The sequence below is a fragment of the Macaca thibetana genome, chromosome 9 (genome assembly GCF_024542745.1).
Source record: "Macaca thibetana thibetana isolate TM-01 chromosome 9, ASM2454274v1, whole genome shotgun sequence".
Taxonomy (NCBI): Eukaryota; Metazoa; Chordata; class Mammalia; order Primates; family Cercopithecidae; genus Macaca; species Macaca thibetana.
Genome location: NC_065586.1, coordinates 46,956,754 through 46,969,634, shown reverse-complemented (window position 1 = coordinate 46,969,634; position 12,881 = coordinate 46,956,754). Strand labels below are relative to the sequence as shown.

The 12,881-nt window shown below is 38.1% G+C and overlaps 2 protein-coding genes across 21 annotated transcripts in view; both read left to right on the top strand.

Moving 5' to 3' along the window:
• The window catches only part of SNCG (synuclein gamma), a 389,209-nt gene that overhangs the window by 219,057 nt on the left and 157,271 nt on the right, over positions 1–12,881 (top strand). Inside the window, exon 1 of one of the 16 annotated variants that reach the window (XM_050803913.1) lies at positions 12,073–12,096. The exons of the other annotated variants lie outside the window; for them this stretch is intronic. The gene's annotated coding sequence lies outside the window, so the exon portion shown is untranslated. Of the gene's footprint in view, positions 1–12,072; positions 12,097–12,881 lie in introns of those variants that run through there. 16 annotated transcript variants of the gene reach the window in all.
• The window catches only part of BMPR1A (bone morphogenetic protein receptor type 1A), a 164,579-nt gene that overhangs the window by 30,717 nt on the left and 120,981 nt on the right, over positions 1–12,881 (top strand). The gene's annotated exons all lie outside the window — the stretch shown is intronic.

Sequence of the window (12,881 nt, the reverse complement as noted above, 5' to 3'; positions counted from 1 at the left end):
CATAGTAAAAAGCAATAAAGTAAATTTAACATAATATGAAATACATGACCAAACTAATGGGAGTTTCTGTCTAAAATAAAAGATCGATTTGTAGGGTAAGTAATTAGATTAGGAGTAAAAGAAATAGTAAAATCATTACATGCACAAATGCTGTCTGTATTTAATCCCAGTTAAAGACATGGGAAATAAGATAACCCTAAGGCTGTACTACTCACCTATTAAACAGAAGTATGTAATAGGAGGAAATAGCATGTCTTTGTTTGGTCAGTGTATTAGTCCATTCTCACATTGATATAAAGAAATACCAAAGGCTGGGTAGTTTATAGAGAAAAGAGAATTAATTGACCCACAGTAATGCAGGCTATACAGGAGGCATGGCTGGAGAGGCCTCAGGAAACTTAAAATCATGGCAGAAGGGGAAGGGGAAGCAGGCCTGTCTTTACGTGACAGCAGGAGAGACAGCAAAAGGGGGAGTGCTACACACTTCCAGATCTCATGAGAACTCACTATCATGAGAACAGCAAGGGGAACATTTACCCCCATGATCCAATCACCTCCCAGCAGGCCCCACCCTTAATACTCAGAATCACAGTTCAACATGAGATTTGGGTGGGAACACAGAGCCAAGCCATGTCAGTCATTATCATAAATTGGTGCAACCACAGAGGAAGAGAATTTAACTAAATACATATTTTAGGGAAAAGGAAAGTGAAGTACTATGGGACGCAGCGGTTTGATCTTAAAATTTCTACGCAGTGATGGCATACTATATCCCTAATCTAACTAGGGTTTGTTTCAAGGGAATTAGGGATAAGGTGAGTAAACTAGTAAACCCAAGGCAGAATTTCTTAATGCTTTTTAAAATTTAAAAAAGAGGTCCATTCCGTTAGAGCATACATTGAATTAAATGTTTCACGTAAAACAGGATGGAAATGAATTTTCTATTTGGCTAAGTGGTATAGGCTGAAAAACCTGTAGGCTTTCTCTTTTCATCAACTTCATGCTGAATCCTGTCTCATTTTATTATTTACACAATTGAAATATAAAAAATTGTTCCCAAATAATGCCCCGCCATACCCTGAGTTTAGGAGGCAGTAGTGTAAAGTAGTGTCCAGACATTGGTCTCAGGGCTGGAGTGGAAACAGACTCCTGGAGGTGCACCAGCACGTGGATAATTTTACCTGAATCAATTTCCAAATCCTAAACTTTAACATACTGTTTTCTAAAGCATTTCTTCCTTTGAACTAGTGTTCAAGTGGTTCTTCCCTCTTCATTTTTTGATATGGAGTTTGACTCTTGTCACCCAGGTTGGAGTGCAATAGCGCAGTCTCGGCTCACTGCAACCTCCGCCTCCTGGGTTCAAGTGATTCTCCTGCCTCAGCCTCCCGAGTAGTTGGGATTACAGGTGTGTGCCACCATGCCTGGCTTATTTTTGTATATTTAGTAGAGACAGGGTTTCACCATATTGGCCAGGCTGGTCTTGAACTCCTGGCCTCAAGTGATCCGTCCACCTCAGCATCCCAAAGTGCTGGGATTACAGGCGTGAGCCATGGTGCCCAGCCAGTTATATGTTCTTTATGTATTCTAGACACAATATGCTTGTCAAATACATTTTACAATATTTTCTCCCATTCTGTGGGTTGTCTTCTCACTCAACAGTGTCCTTTGATGCACACAGGTTTTTAATTTTGATAAAGTTTAATTTACCTACTTTTTTCTGATTGCTTGTGCTTTGTTGTCATATTGGAGAAATCACTGCCTAATCCAAGGTCACAAAGATTTGTACCTATATTTTCTTCTAAGATTTTTATGGTTTTAGCTCTTACATTTAGGTCTCTGATTCATTTTGAGTTGATTTTTGCTTATGGTATGAGGTAAACGTCCAATTGCATTCTTTTGCAATTGAATATCTAATTGTTCCAGCACTATTCCATTGGTGTCTTAGAATTATTCTGACACCCTTTTCATCCCTGAGGTTTTCCCGCTACAAGGCAAGTGCATCATGGTAAGAGAAGGGTCGAGGGAAGAGTTATGCCATTTTTTTAAAAATGTAATCCCAGCTGCTTGGGAGGCTGAAGCAGGAGAATTGCTTGAACCTGGAAGGCAGAGGTTGCAGTGAGCCGAGATCGTGCCACTGCACTCCAGCCTGGGTGACAGAGTGAAAACTCTGTCTCAAAAAAAAAAAACCCAAAAAAAAAAAAAACATGTAACTAACTTAAAAAACCAAAAATCTTATTTAAAAACAGGCAAAGGATTCAGATAGACATTTCTCCAAAGAAGATGTATAAATGGCTTCATAAGCTCATGAAAAGAATGTTGTTAGTCATTAGAAATGTAAATCAAAACCACAATGAGATTCTGCTTCTTACCCACTAGGATGTCTGTAATCGAAAAGATATATAATAACAAATGCTGGTAAGGATATGGAGAAATGGGAACCTCCGTACACTATTTGTGGGAATGTGAAATTGTGCAGCTGCTTTGGAAACAGTAGTTCCTCAAATAGCTAAATGTTGAGTTTCCATATGATCCAGCGGTTCCACTCCTAGATATATATCCAAAAGAATTAAAAACATGTTCACACAAAAATTTGTGCATGAAAGCTTACAGCAGCAGTATTCATAATAGGAGGAAACAACCCAAATGTCCAACCAATAAATAGATAAACAAAATGTGGTCTGTCTAGGCAATGGAATATTATTCACCCATGAAGAGAAATGAAGTACTCATTTTACAACATAGATGAATTTTGAAAACATTATGTAGATTGAAAGAAGTCAGTCACAAAATATCACATACTGTATTATTCTATCTTTACGAAATGTCCAGAAAAGGCAAGTCCACAGAGAAAGTAGATTAGTGATAAAAATGTACTGGAATTAGTGTTGATGGTTGCACAACTTTGTGAATATGCTGGTAGCTACTGAATTGCAGACGTTAAAAGAGGGAATTTTATGGTACGTCAATTGTATCTCCAAAAAATGAAATAAAGCCTCAGGGGCCCCCAAAGTGGTGATTCCAAATATTGGTTTTAGTGTTAAGAAAATAAATGGCCATAGCCTTTGGAGAACAAATCCTTTCATGGTTTTCAGTTTTCCACTTCTAACAAAATTGAAGGATCAATTCCAATATTTACAAATAATAAATGTGTTAGCTACTAAATCATTTAAAATATTTCTGGTGGAAAACCGCTACATAATTTTCAACAGATAACTCAGAAGGAATTTTAAAAGTCTTGTGACTCAACTGACAAAATTCCTTTTATTCCCATCACCTGTGTATATGAATAAGACTTCTTAGTGCTTTCTTAAAACACACGCACAGAAAAGTAGAAATTCACTGAGTTGATGTTTCATTTTAGCAATAATTATTCAAAGAGATACATGAACTAATGAGGAAAAAAATAAGGCCCTGGCCATCTCTTTAAGAGAGGTACATTTCCAGTAATTTCTCCCTGCCTCCCTTCCTCCCTTCCTCCCTTTCTCCCTGCCTCCCTTCCTCCCTTCCTTTTTTTTTGAGACACTTTAGCTCTGTTGCCCAGGCTGGAGTGCAGTGGTGCAGTATTTTGGCTCACTGCAACCACCACCCCTGAGTTCAAGCATTTCTCCTACCTCAGCCTTCCCGAGTAGCTGGGACTACAGGTGTGCACCACCATGCCTGGCTTTTTAATTTAATTTTATTTTTTTGCTAGAGATGGGGTTTCACCACGTTGGCCAGGCTGGTCTCGAACTCCTGACTTCAAGTGATCCACCCGCCTTGGCCTCCCAGAAGTGCTGGGATTATAGGTGTGAGCCTCTGTGCCCAGCCTCCAGTAAAATTTTTACCTTTAATGTTGTTAATTACTGTCAGATCTTTTTTTTTTTTTTTTTTTGAGATGGGGTCTCGCTCTGTCGCCAGGATGGAGTGCTGAGGTGTCATCTCGGCTCACAGCAACCTCCAACTCCCAACTCCCTGGTTCAAGCGATTCTCCCACCTCAGCCTCCCAAGTAGCTGGGATTACAGGCACACGCCACCACGCCTGGCTAATTTTTGTATTTTTAGTAGAGACAGGTTTCACCATGTTGGCCAGGCTGTTCTCAATCTCCTGACATCGTGGTCTGCCTGCCTCAGCTTCCCAGAGTGCTGGGATTACAGGTGTGAACCACTGTGCCTGGCATACTGTCAGATCTTTAATGTTTGCCATGTAAATCAATTGTATACTGCTAAAAATTGTAATTGAATTCAAAATTTTTTAAACACTTAGAAGCTTCTTTATGATCAGGAAATTTAAAATTTTTTTCATTTAAACATCAGACAGGCTGGGTGCAGTGGCTCAAGGCTGTAATCCCATCACTTTGGGAGGCCAAGACAGGAGGATTGCTTGAGGCCAAGACAGGAGGATTGCTTGAGCCCAGGAGTTTGAAACCAGCTGGGGCAACATAGGGAGACTCCGTCTCTATAATATGAACAAACAAACAGAACTTCAGACATGTATGACTGAGCGACTAATAAGACTTTCAAGCATTAGCAATTACTATATGCAGGGCAAATATATGGAAATACGAGTTCGAGGAGGAAAATATGCAGTGAAAATTTCATTTTAAAATGGATCATGGTGGGTATCAGATCACAATTGTATTTGGATTCTGTTGAAGAGATTTAAGGTTGATATTACAGTGACCTTGCTATAAATTATATTGCTGTTTTGTGCTCTGTTTCCCTATATATAAATGGGATAATAATAGCATATCAAGGAATAATTTATTATTATGTCTAGTGCAGTTTCTTGGCAAATACTCTTTGAACCCTGTTCAGTGTTTCACATTCTGTTTAATAGCCCACGGCTTTGTTTCTTTCTGGTAAGTCTTCTGCCTTAATGCAGTCTTCTCTAGCTACTGTGTGTCCTTTTTTCATCCACCTGATCTATACCCCGCCCCCCCCCCCACCCCCCCACATCCCCACATGGTGGTGTGGACAAGGCAAAAGAAAGTTAGCTGGGTTTATGTTTGGGAATTTCAAGGCTTTGTATTTACAGTTGATTTGTTAGGAGAAGAGGAAGAAGAGTTAAAAAGTATAGCATTGGGCCAGAGTATCATTAAGCAATAAGATCACGTTGAGTTGTATAGGGAAGGTTACCTGTATTTTTATTTCATCTGTATTGGAGACAGGATTTATCCTGATGACATGCTTGCTCACTGACAAGTTTTTTTTTTTTTTTTTTTTTTTTTTTTTTTTTTTTTTTGAGAGAGAGTTTCACTGTTGTTGCCCAGACTGGCGTGCAATGGCGTGATCTCTGCAACCTCTGCCTCCTGGGTTCAAGCGATTCTCCTGTCACAGCCTCCTGAGTAGCTGGGATTATAGGCACATGCTACCACGCCCAGCTAATTTTTGTATTCTTAGTAGAGACAGGGTTTCATCATATTGAACAGGCTGGTCTCAGGTGATCTGCCTGCCTCGGCCTCCCAAAGTGCTGGGATTACAGGTGAGCCATCACATCTGACCTGACAGTTTTTTTTAGATAGTGTAAGACAGTGTCAATTATGTGGTGTAGTTGGTATATTTTCTGTTGTTACTGTAACAAATTACCATACCTTCAGTGGTTTATAGAGCACAAATTTGTTATCTTATGGTTCTGCAGGTCAGAAGTCCAACACAGGTCTCACCAGGCTAAGATACAGGTGTCTACAGGGGTGTGTTCCTTTCAGGAAGCTCTAAGGAAGTATGGATTCTGTGCCTCTTACAGCCTCTAGAGGCTGACTGCATTCCTGGATCAGGCTCCCCTTCCTGTTCACCTTCACAGTCAGCAAGGTCACATGGCTCTGACCTCCTGTCATCTCTTTCCCACTGTACTTGGGAGAAGTTCTCTGCTTTCAAGGACCATGTGAGTAGATTGGTCCCAACAAGCTCATCCAGGAAAATCGCCCCATCTCAGGTTTTATACCCTTAGTCACATATCTGCAAAGTCCCTTTTCCATCTAAATAACATATTCATAGGTTACAGGGATTAGGATGTGAATGTCTGCAGGGGCCATTATCCTGCTACCACAGTTGGTTTTTAGTCAGCTACATAACTTTAAACTGTTACTTTTATCTGTTTTTTTTTGATGATGCTTGTGGTTAGAGGTGAGGCTTGGATTGGTCCTGGCCTGAATCTTGTTCTACTGTGTAGCAGCACTGTGATGTTAGGCAAGTTTCTTCTCTGGATTTATTTCTTCTTTGGTGAAATCAAGATAGTAATGCTTGTCTGTATGTACTGAAATAAAGTAATAGTTTAGAGTTCTAGATCGGAGGCAAGAGATTTCTACCAGTCTCTTTGTGTCTGTCTCAAATAAGCAAATATGTTATCACCTACCTCACAAGGTTGTTGTGAAGATCAAATTAAGTTATCAAGTTAGAGTGCCTTTTGAAATGTATAAAAAGTATATAAAATTTTATTGGTATTAATTTTAGAATGACTTTTCAGATTTTTGTCAAAGGTGAGAAAGTTCACTACATTCTTTGATGCCTGCCTAGCAAATATTTTTAGGTTTCTATTCCTTTCCAGATGTTCAGATTCACATATTTCCTTTATTAAATTAAGGTAAATGAAAAGATAATATGAGAATTAAAAGTAATGACTTCCATGATTCGTATAGTCACTAGGATTTAAAATTGAATTTTTAAAATATATATATATATATTTTTTATATATTGATTGATTGAGACGGAGTTTCGCTCTTGTTGCCTGGGCTGGAGTGCAATGGCGCCATCTCGACTCACCACACACTCCGCCTCCTTGGTTCAAGCAATTCTCCTGCCTCAGCCTCCCAAGTAGCTGGGATTACAGGCATGCGCCACCACGCCTAACTAATTTTGTATTTTTAGTAGAGATGGGGTTTCACTGTGTTGGTCAGGCTGGTCTCGAACTCCTGACCTCAGGTGATCTGCCTGCTTCTGCCTCCCTAAGTGCTGGGATTATAGGGGTGAGCCACTGATCCTGGTCTATCTAGACAATTTTTAATCTTCATTTTTATTTTCTGTAGACTTCTTTGGAGCTATACTATATTTGTTGTAGAAGCAAAATAAATACTAAGTCCACCTTGCATTAGTAATTACGACTGATTTTTCTTAAATCCTGAACTACATTTAAAATCTTGGTTAGTAGACATTTTACTCAGATGGTAATTCATTTAATTGGCTTGTCTAAGTACTCAGTGTTTGACAAAAATATCACTATGTTAAGCAAACACCATATTTAAAAAGTGATTTGATTTTTATTTTCTTATGCTGTGATAGTGAATAGATCTTTTTCCCCTAAGCAGCACAAAGATGCCATTTTGGGAGGTTAAATTACTTTCTAAAAGTTGCTGTGAAGGAGAGAAGGAAAAGAGATCAGGTTACACATTCTTTGTTCCTGAGCCTACCACTGCACAGTTCAGAGAAGCAATAGTGAGGCTAGAGTATGCATTTGCAACTATGTCTTCAACCCTTCCTCAGAGTAGGGAGGGAGGGAATTAGGAAGTTTTCTTAACAGGCCCCCAAAGAGTACCATTTTAACTTAAATACTCTTAAAAGTTGCTACTTATTTTTTTTGTAAGGCTTTCTTTACTTTTTTATAATTTAGCATTTCAAGTAATCCAAATAATTATTTCTTTGTATATTCAGAGGTATTTAAAAATATTTTCTTTGAGAGCTTAAAGGTTATAGTTTAATAATGCAATTAAACATCAATTTATCTCAAATTGATACTGAGTTAAATTTAAAGAGTATTTTACATTATATTTTGAGGGAAAAAAAATAACTTTCTTGGCACAAAATGGCCGTGAATTAGATTGTGTTTCAGAAAGGTAGTGGTAAAAAGTCCCCAAAGCAGTTACAATATTTCTTTTGTTCTGTTTCCTTGCTTCTCTTAGATAAATGAAGAGTTTAAAAAGAATTTTCACATAAAAACGGTCATAAAATCCCATTGCCATATTCTGGATGTTAATTTGACTGTTTTATGTTGTACTTTTTTTCCAGTTGGTTTTAGTTAGAATATAAGCTTTTTTTTTTTTTTTTTAGCCTTTAAGGAATCATTTAAACAATTATGGTTATTAAAGTTTAAATGTATTTCATAAATATGTGTTCATAAATATGTGACTGGTCCCTTTTCTGAGGGGTTAGGAAGTTTAAGCATCATTTATAAGCTATTTGTAAATCCCTGTCAAACATTATTCATCCGTTAAGAAATACTATTTTTGTCCTCACTTTTAGGTCATTTTAAGTATTAATAATGTTCATCAATTTGCTTACTACCCTTCTTAAGAATGTCACTATAATTAGTAATCAGAATTATATCACATAAATTTAGGCACATTTATATCTTTTTTCTTTTTTTTTTTTTTTAGAATTTTGAGAGTAGGTGCTGTATTTTCTTTTCTTTCCTTGTTTTTTCTATTTTGTTTTTTGAGACAGAATCTCTCTCTGTTGCCCAGGCTGGAGTACAGTGGTGTGAGCTCAGCTCACTGCAACCTCCACCTCTTAGGCTCTAGCAGTGCTCCCACCTCAGCCTCCGAAGTAGCTGGGACCAGCTCACGCCACCACTCCTGGCTAATTTTTGTATTTTTTTGTAGAGACAGGGTTTTGCCATGTCACCGAGACTGAGTTACTCTGTTTTCTTAGCAGAATATTGTCCCAGTGCGCTTTTTCCAAAAGAGAAAAGGTACAGCCAATCATAGTTTGTGGTTGGGTATTGGGAGTTGGTGTTCTGTTTTGTCCTGTTCATAAAGGTTTTATTCTCTGTAGCTCTCATACTTTAGTTCTAATTTATTTACAGATTTTTGCTCAGTAACTTGATTTTATAGTTGGCTTTCTATATTGTGGCTCCAGTTTTTCTTCCCAGTTTATATTCTTTCTTTTTCTTTTTTTTGAGACAGTCTCACTCTGTCACCCAGGCTGGAGTGCAGTGGCACGATCTCTGCTCACTGCAACCTCTGCCTCCCAAGTTCAAGTTCAAGCGATTCTCCTGCCTCAGCCTCCAGAGTAGCTGGGATTACAGGAACCCACCACCATGCCTGGCTAATTTTTTCTTTCTCTTTTTTTTTTTTTTGGAGACAGTGTCTCGCTCTGTCGTCCTGGCTGGAGTGCAGTGGCGCAATCTCGGCTCACTGCAACTTTCGCCTCCTGGGTTCAAGTGGTTCTCCTGCCTCAGCCTCCTGAGTAGCTGGGATGACAGGCGCCCATCACTACGTCCAGCTAATTTTTTGTATTTTTAGTAAAGAGGGGGTTTTGCCATGTTGGTCGGGCTGGTCTTGAACTCCTCATCTCAAGTGATCCTCCCGCCTCAGCCTCCCAAAGTGCTGGGATTACAGGCGTGAGCCACTGCGCCCAGCCAATTCTTGTATTTTTAGTAGAGATGAGGTTTCACCATGTTGGCCAGGCTGGTCTTGAACTCCTCATCTCAAGTGATCCGCCCGCCTCAGCCTCCCAAAGTGCTGGGATTACAGGCGTGAGCCACTGCACCCGGTCAGAATTTGAACTTTAATTCTTCAAATTGTAAGGCATTTTCAGGTACCATCGAGGGCTTTTCTCCTGTACTTCTATGTGTTCAAATATGGACCTTGTTCCAAAAAGATAGTGTTGTGGTTCCCTGTAATGTCAAGAAATCTGTTAATGCACGAGACACGGAAGATGTTTGAAAGTGACTAGTGAGAATTGAGTTGGTTGCTGTAGGATATTGTCATTTAAATTATTTAGTGAATATATTTATATATTTAAAAATTAGGTGTAGGTAAACCTCAGAAATGGGAAAATGGAGATAAATCTTAGGAGAGATTTTTGAATCTTTTACTTAAGACTGTGTTCAAAACTTTATCTATTTGCTATTCATTATTATTTTGATATATTAATTGCTAGTGAGATTAAGATTTTTTGACACATCCTCTTCATTTAAGGTCATGGATGTTTTATATCATTCTTATATAAGCATATTTGTAAGATACTATATGTATTCCTTTTTTAGTCCAGTTTTTTTTACTAGGGGATTATGACTCATTTTGGCACTTTGCTTTTGTAGCTTACTACCATATGACATTTTATATCTTTGCAAAACCCAAGTAATTAGACCATCACAATTTCCATACTTAAAAAATTAATATTAAGTTTTTACATGTTAACAGTAAAAGTAGCGTTTTAACAATTATCCTTTCCACATTATTTGATACATGCTATTGGTTTTGTCTGTTATTTTTATAAATATATAATTTGCTTTAATTACTTAAATGCTCCTTGAGCCTTAGAAACTTAAATCCTGATAAGCGTTTTACTTTTTAAAATACTTAAGTTTGTTATTTGTGTGTGTCTTACAGAAAAATAAGTGGCCTTTAAAAGATAAAAATTAAAGACATGGAATCTCTAGGACATATAAAATATGAGTAGAACTGTGTATTTATAAGATACTAATGTAAGCCTTCAGGCCTTGTAAGATCTTAAAGGAACTACTTCACTGTAAGGGAGCAGTTTGTCTTTCTACCTTTCCAATTATATTGAGATTTTGCCCAGTATGTCTTTTTACTTAAACACCTTGGTGAAAGCTATCCAACATCCTGTTTTAAATCTGCTTTGTGGCACTTCACCATGATTACTTTCAGATCTGCTTCCATTCTCAGAAACTGAAACTGAAAGCTCAAGTGAGTGGGGAATCTGAATTGTTTTATTGCACGTGAGCCGAGCACTGTGCCTTGCCACTGTACCTTGCCTACCACATCGTGTCAGTAGTCAGTGGTGTTCCTTTAGTCCTTGTTATGTTAATAAAAAAGCTTTGGTTTTTGCAAGGCTTTGTTTTTAGAGGTTCTGGAAAGGAACATATTAACCAAAAAGAAGAGCTGACTTCAGTTTTACTTGTTTTGAAAATAACTGACTACTAAAGGGAGATCAGGGAACATTAGTGAAATTGGAGAACTTAAGGAGTTAAAGTTTTAGCTATTTTTTTCAAAGGATCTTGTCCTTCAAAATCTTTACCTTGCATTTTTGTTACTGTGATTTAAGATGGTTGTAATTATCGTTGATTGATGATACCTATCAAAAGGCAACTCTAACCAACCATTTCTGCTGGATTCTGAATGCCGAGAAAGAAAAACTGAGAACTTTGTGAACTATTAGAAGTTGTCTGTAAAATGAGATAATAATACCAACTTTACAAGGTAATGTAGGCTTTTGTGAAAACCAGAGTGTGAAAATGCTTAGTAATGTGCTGGGCATATTGCAGGTGCTCTACAAATGTCAATTATTGTACTTCTCTGGATATAAGATAACAACTTTTTTTCACGAGTAATTGTAAATTTTCTTTTCTTTTTTTTTTTTTATTTTGAGACAAGATCTTGCTCTGTTGCGCAGGCTGGAGTAAAGTGGTGTGATCTTGGATCACTGCAACCGCTGCCTCTTGGGCTCAGGTGATCCTCCCACCTCATCCTCCTGAGTAGCTGGGACTACAGGTGCACATCGTCACACCCAGATAATTTTTGTGTTTTTGTAGAGATGGGGCTTTACCTGGTTGTCCAGGCTACCTTGAATTCTTGGCCTCAAGCAATCCACCCACTTCGGCCTCCCAAAGTGCTAGGATTACAAGAGTAGTTGTAAATTTAAAATGACTTTCTTTCCCATCCCAAACCAGTATCAAAATGCAAATATAGTAAATTACTTTTAAAAAGAGAGATGTTTAATGATAGTTGTTGTTGGTAGTCTTTTAACTTTACTTTGAGTCTTTAAGTGGGTATATTATAGAAAAACAACGTATCTGCTTGGAGGGAAGATTTAACTAAAAACAAGAAAAAGAATAGTAGATGAACCATGATTCTTTACCATACAGGTTGCAAACTAGTGATCTGTCAGTTGGATTTGGCCTGTAGGTGTATATTTGGCTTATAATGTAATTTTTAAAAAATTAGTGGCCAACAATTAAGAATTGGGAGAGTTTTCAAAAGAAAATGCAGATTTCTGACTCATCTTGAAAAATGGTAAGATGAGCAGCACAGGGCCTGTATTCCCAATTGCAGCCCTCAGTGGAGCTAAGTAGGCTGTCCTCCCTGCCATCTCCTCAGCTCTCAGTTGCCATCACTCACTGCATTTGGACTCTTTTTCATATAGTGAGCCAGTGGGGCAGTAACAGTTCTCATGTCCCTATCAAAAGAGGGAAACCTAGAATAAGGCCATTTGTATGGTTTTTTTTGTTGTTTTTTGTTTTTTGTTTTTTGTGAGACGGAGTTTCACTCTTGTTGCCCAGGCTGTGCAAATGTGATCTCGGCTCACCTGCAACCTCCACCTCTCAGGTTCAAGCAATTCTCCTGCCTCAGTCTCGCAAGTAGCTGGGATTACAGGCGCCAGCCATCACGCCTAGCTAATTTTTGTATTTTTTAGTAGAGACAGGGTTTCACCATGTTGGCCATGTTGGTTTTGAACTCCTGACCTCGAGTTATCCGCCCACCTTGGCCTCCCAAAGTGCTGGCATTACAGGCATGAGCCACTACACCTGGCCAGGCCATTTGTGTTTTAAGAGAAACAGGAAAGCATGTAATTCTTTGTGAAAATAATGAACATTTCTATTTATATCAAAAGTCCTGTTTCTTAGAAGTTAAGACATAGTTCATAGCAATTAATATATGTGGAGAAGATACATAATGAAAAACTAGAAGAGGAATTCAGACATTGAAAGGGATTATTTTAAAATGAGAATAAAATTAGTAATGCTGCTGTGAGGAAAAGAACCTTCATGTACGTATGTATGATGAGAAACTTCCTAAGTGTCTAGAGATGGCAAGAAAATTTGTATGTTTTGCATGGCAGTAATTGCAAATATGAGCTTATCTGGAAGTATTGTTTGCATGAATGTTAAAAATCTGGGCAGAACAATGTATACCAAAATGCTAAATAATTTCTAGTGAGGCTGA